Source organism: Mobula birostris, chromosome 12 (assembly GCF_030028105.1).
Source record: "Mobula birostris isolate sMobBir1 chromosome 12, sMobBir1.hap1, whole genome shotgun sequence".
Classification (NCBI taxonomy): domain Eukaryota; kingdom Metazoa; phylum Chordata; class Chondrichthyes; order Myliobatiformes; family Myliobatidae; genus Mobula; species Mobula birostris.
Window position 1 is genome coordinate 116,367,506 of NC_092381.1, and position 10,000 is coordinate 116,377,505.

The following is a 10,000-nucleotide window of genomic DNA, read 5'->3' on the forward strand; positions in this document are numbered from 1 at the left end:
ATTTTCGAATTGTCGGGACTGCCGGGCCGGTTAACGATTTGCCCGGCCGGCTTGGTTAACCATTTGCCCGAGCCGGGTTGGTTACCGAATTGTCAGGGTTGGGCTTGGTTAACCATTTGCCCGAGCCGGGTTGGTTAATGAATTGCCATGGCCGGGTTGGTTAACGAATTGTCGGTTTTGGGCTTGGTTAACGACTTGACCGTGCAGGGTTGGTTAACGCCTTGTCAGGAGCGTGCGCGGTTGGTTCACGAAACTGCCTGTTCCGGGTTTCTAGAGCGTTGTCAGGCCCGGCCGGCCGGGTTAGCGGGTTGCCAGACCCAACTTGACGAAATTCAGTGCGGCGCGGGTAAACGGCGGCAGTAACTATGACTCTCTTAAGGTAAGGAGGGGGGCCCATGGGCCAGCAAGGAGGTTCTGATGAACATCGGCCGGGACATTTTGACGGCGGGGCAAGAACTAGTTGTTATTGAGGGCGAAGGGTTTGTCCTCAGCTGGTTGATTGTCGAATTGTCGGGACTGCCGGGCCGGTTAACGATTTGCCCGGCCGGCTTGGTTAACCATTTGCCCGAGCCGGGTTGGTTACCGAATTGTCAGGGTTGGGCTTGGTTAACCATTTGCCCGAGCCGGGTTGGTTAATGAATTGCCATGGCCGGGTTGGTTAACGAATTGTCGGTTTTGGGCTTGGTTAACGACTTGACCGTGCAGGGTTGGTTAACGCCTTGTCAGGAGCGTGCGCGGTTGGTTCACGAAACTGCCTGTTCCGGGTTTCTAGAGCGTTGTCAGGCCCGGCCGGCCGGGTTAGCGGGTTGCCAGACCCAACTTGACGAAATTCAGTGCGGCGCGGGTAAACGGCGGCAGTAACTATGACTCTCTTAAGGATAAGGAGGGGGGGCCCATGGGCCAGCAAGGAGTTTCTGATGAACATCGGCCGGGACATTTTGACGGCGGGGCAAGAACTAGTTGTTATTGAGGGCGAAGGGTTTGTCCTCAGCTGGTTGATTGTCGAATTGTCGGGACTGCCGGGCCGGTTAACCATTTGCCCGGCCGGCTTGGTTAACCATTTGCCCGAGCAGGGTTGGCTAACGCATTGTCAGGAGCGTGCGCGGTTGGTTCACGAAACTGCCTGTTCCGGGTTTCTAGAGCGTTGTCAGGCCCGGCCGGCCGGGTTAGCGGCTTGCCAGACCCAACTTGACGAAATTCAGTGCGGCGCGGGTAAACGGCGGGAGTAACTATGACTCTCTTAAGGTATGGAGGGGGGCCCATGGGCCAGCAAGGAGTTTCTGATGAACATCGGCCAGGACATTTTGACGGCGGGGCAAGACGTAGTTGTTATTGAGGGTGAAGGGTTTGTCCTCAGCTGGTTGATTGTCGAATAGTCGGGGCTGCCGGGCCGGTTACCGATTTGCCCGGCCGGCTTGGTTAACCATTTGCCCGGGCAGGGTTGGTTAACGAATTGTCAGGGTTGGGCTTGCTTAACCATTTGCCCGGGCCGGGTTGGTTAGCGAATTGCCATGGTTGGGTTGGTTAACGAATTGTCGGGTTTGGGCTTGGTTAACGATTTGCCCGAGCAGGGCGGGTGAACGCATTGTCAGGAGCGTGCGCGGTTGGTTCACGAAACTGCCTGTTCCGGGTTTCGAGAGCGTTGTCAGGCCCGGCCGGCCGGGTTAGCGGGTTGCCAGACCCAACTTGACGAAATTCAGTGCGGCGCGGGTAAACGGCGGGAGTAACTATGACTCTCTTAAGTCTCTTAAGGAGGGGGGGCCCATGGGCCAGCAAGGAGTTTCTGATGAACATCGGCCGGGACATTTTGACGGCGGGGCAAGAACTAGTTGTTATTGAGGGCGAAGGGTTTGTCCTCAGCTGGTTGATTGTCGAATTGTCGGGACTGCCGGGCCGGTTAACGATTTGCCCGGCCGGCTTGGTTAACCATTTGCCCGAGCCGGGTTGGTTACCGAATTGTCAGGGTTGGGCTTGGTTAACCATTTGCCCGAGCCGGGTTGGTTAATGAATTGCCATGGCCGGGTTGGTTAACGAATTGTCGGGTTTGGGCTTGGTTAACGACTTGACCGTGCAGGGTTGGTTAACGCCTTGTCAGGAGCGTGCGCGGTTGGTTCACGAAGAGTGGGGGGCCCATGGGCCAGCAAGGAGTTTCTGATGAACATCGGCCGGGACATTTTGACGGCGGGGCAAGAACTAGTTGTTATTGAGGGCGAAGGGTTTGTCCTCAGCTGGTTGATTGTCGAATTGTCGGGACTGCCGGGCCGGTTAACGATTTGCCCGGCCGGCTTGGTTAACCATTTGCCCGAGCCGGGTTGGTTACCGAATTGTCCGGGTTGGGCTTGGTTAACCATTTGTACGAGCCGGGTGGGTTAGTGAATTGCCATGGCCGGGTTGGTTAACGCAGTTTCAGGGTTGGGCTTGATTAACGATTTGCCCGAGCAGGGTTGGCTAACGCATTGTCAGGAGCGCGCGCGGTTGGTTCACGAAACTGCCTGTTCCGGGTTTCTAGAGCGTCGTCAGGCCCGGCCGGCCGGGTTAGCGGGTTGCCAGACCCAACTTGACGAAATTCAGGGCGGCGCGGGTAAACGGCGGGAGTAACTATGACTCTCTTAAGGTAAGGAGGGGGGCCCATGGGCCAGCAAGGAGTTTCTGATGAACATCGGCCGGGACATTTTGACGGCGGGGCAAGAACTAGTTGTTATTGAGGGCGAAGGGTTTGTCCTCAGCTGGTTGATTGTCGAATTGTCGGGACTGCCGGGCCGGTTAACGATTTGCCCGGCCGGCTTGGTTAACTATTTGCCCGGGCCGGGTTGGTTAACTAATTGTCAGGGTTGGGCTTGGTTAACCATTTGCCTGAGCCGGGTTGGTTAATGAATTGCCATGGCCGGGTTGATTAACGCATTGTCAGGGTTGGGCTTGGTTAACGATTTGCCCGAGCAGGGCGGGTGAACGCATTGTCAGGAGCGTGCGCGGTTGGTTCACGAAACTGCCTGTTCCGGGTTTCTAGAGCGTTGTCAGGCCCGGCCGGCCGGGTTAGCGGGTTGCCAGACCCAACTTGACGACATTCAGTGCGGCGCGGGTAAACGGCGGGAGTAACTATGACTCTCTTAAGGTAAGGAGGGGGGCCCATGGGCCAGCAAGGAGTTTCTGATGAACATCGGCCGGGACATTTCGACGGCGGGGCAAGACGTAGTTGTTTTTGAGGGCGAAGGGTTTGTCCTCAGCTGGTTGATTGCCGAATTGTCGGGACTGCCGGGCCGGTTACCGATTTGCCCGGCCGGCTTGGTTAACCATTTGCCCGAGCCGGGTTGGTTAGTGAATTGCCATGGCCGGGTTGGTTAACGCAGTTTCAGGGTTGGGCTTGATTAACGATTTGCCCGAGCAGGGTTGGCTAACGCACTGTCAGGAGCGTGCGCGGTTGGTTCACGAAACTGCCTGTTCCGGGTTTCTAGAGCGTTGTCAGGCCCGGCCGGCCGGGTTAGCGGGTTGCCAGACCCAACTTGACGACATTCAGTGCGGCGCGGGTAAACGGCGGGAGTAACTATGACTCTCTTAAGGTAAGGAGGGGGGCCCATGGGCCAGCAAGGAGTTTCTGATGAACATCGGCCGGGACATTTTGACGGCGGGGCAAGAACTAGTTGTTATTGAGGGCGAAGGGTTTGTCCTCAGCTGGTTGATTGTCGAATTGTCGGGACTGCCGGGCCGGTTAACGATTTGCCCGGCCGGCTTGGTTAACTATTTGCCCGGGCCGGGTTGGTTAACTAATTGTCAGGGTTGGGCTTGGTTAACCATTTGCCTGAGCCGGGTTGGTTAATGAATTGCCATGGCCGGGTTGATTAACGCATTGTCAGGGTTGGGCTTGGTTAACGATTTGCCCGAGCAGGGCGGGTGAACGCATTGTCAGGAGCGTGCGCGGTTGGTTCACGAAACTGCCTGTTCCGGGTTTCTAGAGCGTTGTCAGGCCCGGCCGGCCGGGTTAGCGGGTTGCCAGACCCAACTTGACGACATTCAGTGCGGCGCGGGTAAACGGCGGGAGTAACTATGACTCTCTTAAGGTAAGGAGGGGGGCCCATGGGCCAGCAAGGAGTTTCTGATGAACATCGGCCGGGACATTTCGACGGCGGGGCAAGACGTAGTTGTTTTTGAGGGCGAAGGGTTTGTCCTCAGCTGGTTGATTGTCGAATTGTCGGGACTGCCGGGCCGGTTAACGATTTGCCCGGCCGGCTTGGTTAACCATTTGCCCGAGCCGGGTTGGTTACCGAATTGTCAGGGTTGGGCTTGGTTACCCATTTGCCCGAGCCGGGTTGGTTAATGAATTGCCATGGCCGGGTTGGTTAACGCAGTTTCAGGGTTGGGCTTGATTAACGATTTGCCCGAGCAGGGTTGGCTAACGCACTGTCAGGAGCGTGCGCGGTTGGTTCACGAAACTGCCTGTTCCGGGTTTCTAGAGCGTTGTCAGGCCCGGCCGGCCGGGTTAGCGGGTTGCCAGACCCAACTTGACGACATTCAGTGCGGCGCGGGTAAACGGCGGGAGTAACTATGACTCTCTTAAGGTAAGGAGGGGGGCCCATGGGCCAGCAAGGAGTTTCTGATGAACATCGGCCGGGACATTTTGACGGCGGGGCAAGACGTAGTTGTTTTTGAGGGCGAAGGGTTTGTCCTCAGCTGGTTGATTGCCGAATTGTCGGGACTGCCGGGCCGGTTAACGATTTGCCCGGCCGGCTTGGTTAACCATTAGCCCGAGCCGGGTTGGTTACCGAATTGTCAGGGTTGGGCTTGGTTAACCATTTGCCCGAGCCGGGTTGGTTAATGAATTGCCATGGCCGGGTTGGTTAACGCAGTTTCAGGGTTGGGCTTGATTAACGATTTGCCCGAGCAGGGTTGGCTAACGCACTGTCAGGAGCGTGCGCGGTTGGTTCACGAAACTGCCTGTTCCGGGTTTCTAGAGCGTTGTCAGGCCCGGCCGGCCGGGTTAGCGGGTTGCCAGACCCAACTTGACGACATTCAGTGCGGCGCGGGTAAACGGCGGGAGTAACTATGACTCTCTTAAGGTAAGGAGGGGGGCCCATGGGCCAGCAAGGAGTTTCTGATGAACATCGGCCGGGACATTTTGACGGCGGGGCAAGACGTAGTTGTTTTTGAGGGCGAAGGGTTTGTCCTCAGCTGGTTGATTGCCGAATTGTCGGGACTGCCGGGCCGGTTAACGATTTGCCCGGCCGGCTTGGTTAACCATTTGCCCGAGCCGGGTTGGTTACCGAATTGTCAGGGTTGGGCTTGGTTAACCATTTGCCCGAGCCGGGTTGGTTAATGAATTGCCATGGCCGGGTTGGTTAACGCAGTTTCAGGGTTGGGCTTGATTAACGATTTGCCCGAGCAGGGTTGGCTAACGCACTGTCAGGAGCGTGCGCGGTTGGTTCACGAAACTGCCTGTTCCGGGTTTCTAGAGCGTTGTCAGGCCCGGCCGGCCGGGTTAGCGGGTTGCCAGACCCAACTTGACGAAATTCAGTGCGGCGCGGGTAAACGGCGGGAGTAACTATGACTCTCTTAAGGTAAGGAGGGGGGCCCATGGGCCAGCAAGGAGTTTCTGATGAACATCGGCCGGGACATTTTGACGGCGGGGCAAGAACTAGTTGTTATTGAGGGCGAAGGGTTTGTCCTCAGCTGGTTGATTGTCGAATAGTCGGGGCTGCCGGGCCGGTTACCGATTTGCCCGGCCGGCTTGGTTAACCATTTGCCCGGGCCGGGTTGGTTAACGAATTGTCAGGGTTGGGCTTGGTTAACCATTTGCCCGGGCCGGGTTGGTTAGCGAATTGCCATGGTTGGGTTGGTTAACGAATTGTCGGGTTTGGGCTTGGTTAACGACTTGACCGTGCAGGGTTGGTTAACGCCTTGTCAGGAGCGTGCGCGGTTGGTTCACGAAACTGCCTGTTCCGGGTTTCTAGAGCGTTGTCAGGCCCGGCCGGCCGGGTTAGCGGCTTGCCAGACCCAACTTAACGAAATTCATTGCAGCGCGGGTAATCGGCGGGAGTCGCTTGGTTAACGTTATGGCCGGGCCAGGCTGGTTAATCAATTGTCCAGGCCCGGTTGGTTACCCAATTGGCCAGGCCGGGGTGGATAACGAATTGGCCAGTCTCGGTTGGTTAACCAATTGCCCGGGCCGGGCCGGGTTGGTTAACGAATTGTCCGGGTCAGACTGGTTAATGAATTGGCATGTCCGAGTAGGTTAACGAATTGCCAGAGCCAGCTTGGTTAACGAATTGTCCGGCTGGGTTGGTGCACTCATTGCCAGGACAGGGTTGTTCAATGAATTGTCCGTTCCCAGTTGGTTCACGAATTGGCAAGGCCAGGGTGGTTAAGGAATTGTCCGGGCCAGGTTGGTTAACGAATTGCCCGTCCTGGCTGGTTAACGAATTGTCAGGGTCAGGTTGGTTAACGAATTGCCATGGCCGTGTAGGTTAACGAATTGCCAGAGCCAGCTTGGTTAACGAATTGTCCGGCCGGGTTGGTTAACGAATTGTCCGTTCCCAGTTGGTTCACGAATTGGCAAGGCCAGGGTGGTTAAGGAATTGTCCGGGCCAGGTTGGTTAACGAATTGCCCGTCCTGGCTGGTTAACGAATTGTCAGGGTCAGGTTGGTTAACGAATTGCCATGGCCGTGTAGGTTAACGAATTGCCAGAGCCAGCTTGGTTAACGAATTGTCCGGCCGGGTTGGTTAACGAATTGTCCGTTCCCAGTTGGTTCACGAATTGGCAAGGACAGGGTGGTTAACGAATTGTCCGGCCGGGTTGGTGCACTCATTGCCAGGACAGGGTTGGTTACCGAATTGTCCGTTCCCAGTTGGTTCACGAATTGGAAAACCAGGGTGGTTAAAGTATTGTCCGGGCCTGGTTGGTTAACGAATTGCCCGTCCTGGTTGGTTAACGAATTGTCCGGGTCAGGTTGGTTAACGAATTGCCAGGGTCTGGTTGGTTACCGAATTGTCCGGCCGGGTTGGTGCACTCATTGCCAGGACAGGGTTGGTTGACGAATTGCCCGTCCTGGTTGGTTAACGAATTGCCAGGGTCTGGTTGGTTACCGAATTGTCCGGCCGGGTTGGTGCACTCATTGCCAGGACAGGGTTGGTTGACGAATTGCCCGTCCTGGTTGGTTAACGAATTGCCAGGGTCTGGTTGGTTACCGAATTGTCCGGCCGGGTTGGTGCACTCATTGCCAGGACAGGGTTGGTTAACGAATTGTCAGGGTCAGGTTGGTTAACGAATTGCCATGGCCGGGTAGGCTAACGAATTGCCAGAGCCAGCTTGGTTAACGAATTGTCCGGCCGGGTTGGTTAACGAATTGTCCCGGCCAGGTTGGTTAACGAATTGCCAGAGCCAGCTTGGTTAACGAATTGTCCGGCCGGGTTGGTGCACTCATTGCCAGGACAAGGTTGGTTAACGAATTGCCCGGTTCCGAATGGTTAACGAATTGCCCGGTCCCGTTCGGTTCACGAATTGCCCGCCCGCTGATTGTTAACTTTTCGCACCGGCGGGGGATGGCTTGGGTAACGAGCCTCCAAGATCTGTCGGTTAACCATTTGCCCGGTGGCAATTCGTTAACCAAGTCCGCTCCGGAAGTCTGGATGGGGGTCGGATTTGCCGGCCGAGGCCGACCCGGAGTTCCAGAGGCTCGGCCGCCGGGGTCAGATTCGGCCGCCCCTTTGACACATGCAATTTCTGTACGGGGGCATTGGCGGGGTTCCTGCAGATATATAGGGAGGCCGTTTTCACGAGTTGTTGAAGTATTCGGTAGATGGCACCGGCCTCCCCAATTGGTTAACCCGGGCCACGCGGCAGCTTTTCCGCACGATTCCGAAGATTGCCGGTATGGATTTTCGGACAAATACCCAATTGCGGAAGTCTGTCAGCGGGACCTATTCGCAGGCCCATGCCGGCCGAGGGGCGGCATTTTCCGTATGACTACCGGTGCTCCGGCCGCCGAATGGAAACCTTGCCCGAATGAATTTCTGACAAAGTCCCGAGGCGGGAGCCAGTAAGGGGACGTATTCGGCGGGCCGTGCCGGCCGAGCGGCGGCATTTTCGGAGGGACAACCGCAGGTCCCGCCGTCGATCCGAGACCTTGGCTGAAGAGTCGAAAGTAATCTAAGTCCCGACTCGGAAGTCAGAATGAAGGCGACTTCGGGGCCCTCCTGCCGACCGAGGCGGCCGATCGACGGCGGCACTACCGGAGGGCCGCCCGCCGAGCCAGCCGCGTGCCCTCGGCGCCACGCCGGTTAACCAATTGCCGTCGGAAGCCTGTGAAGGTCGGATCTGCCCCGTCGGGCGGGCCCGAGGTCCCCCGCGACCGGCATGAGCTCCGGGCGTCGTGCCGCCGGTTTGACACATGTCATTGTTGCACGGTCTGTCGCGGCTCTGGTTAACGAGTTAGGCCCGGAAGTCACTATGGGGGTCGGATTTGCCCCGCCTGGCGGGGCCAGAGTGCGACCTTCCCGGCAGGACTTCCGGGAGGCATCCCGCCGACTTGACACATGCAATTTCTGTACGGGGGGATTGGCGGGGTTCCCGGAGATTTACGGGAACACGTTTTCCAGACACACTTAGCAGGGTGACTAGTGGTACGGTTGACACAGTGCAGAGTTCTAAGTGAGCCTTACTCAATTGTGACTCAGTAAGCGGGAGGCCGGGCGAGCTCCGACTTACAATGATAAAAGCTTTTTTTCGCTATTTCCGAAAAAAATGACAAAGTCCAAGAACGCAGCGGGGGCTGCGGACAGACAGAGTCTGAGCGCGGACCGCGGGCGGCGGCCGGCAGACCGACGGTGGCAAAAGCTTTTATATCGATCCGAAAAGCAAAGAGGCATTGTGTGTACCAAGACGGAGAAGGGACAAGCCTGCCGCTGGTGCCCTCGCGAGTGTCGTCTGCGTTAGACCTCTGTTCCCCGATCGATCCGGCTTGGTCGGTCCTACCTTTGGGAGAGGCCGAGTGGAAGCGACGGTCTCGACACGTGCGCCGAACTTCCGTGCTCGGCTCGTTACCATCTCCGGAGGTGGGCAGGTGGGTCTGCCGCGGGGCGGCCCGATTGCCGACCGAGGGCTTCATGCTTTGGGCGGAATTGACGTTGGGCATTCGCACGTTTGCACCACGATCGATTGACGGAGTCTCCCGCCGGCGGACGGGACTGCTGTGCGCATAGACGACGGGGGCCGGTCGAACGACCGTCGACCATCCCGAGAAGGCAGCTACACCCACGCGCATATACCTAGGCGGTGAAGGTGCGGACCTCACCGGCGCGATCGACGGGGTGGGATGGCGAGGCGTTCACCGGCGCGGCGTTAGGCCCTGGGCCGACGGAGGCGAGCGGCGACCGTCGACCGTCCTGAGAGCCAGCTCGGCGGAAGGGTGCGGGTGCGGACCTCACCCAGCGACGCGGCTCGATAGGGGATGGCGCGGCACTGCGACGACAGACATGGCCCGAGAGAGCAAGGGACGGGCGCGCCGGCCGCAGCAGCACTCTTTCGCGCCGTAGGGGCAAGGCGAAAGAGTCGGGAGAGTTCCATAGGCCAGAGTGGCAGGGAGATGCCCGGTTCAGCCTGACTCAACCGAAGCGTTGATCCTCGGTCACCAACGAGAGAAAGGAGAGGCTCTGCGCGCGCGGTGCTACCGACTGACGGCCGGCCGATGTGCGATTTCCAGAAGGTCGGGCGGCACCCGCGCGTTCCCTCCCCGCTCCAGCAGAGGCCGGAGACGTCCGGTCGCCAGAGCGGTCCGCGTGCAGCCTCCGGTTCCGCGAGAAGGCTAGTGTCCTCGGGACGAGGAGAGCCTTGTGAGCGGTCCGGCGGGCGGTGCAGCAAATTGTCGGTACGTTTCTCGGCATTGTCATATACGAATCCTGAGAGAGAAAGAGAAAAGGGGTGTCCGCGACGCGTACGTGGGCCAAGGGCGCGTGCGGCGCCGCGACACCCAGCGGATCCCTGCAATGGAGGGGACCGCCGATGGCTGAACC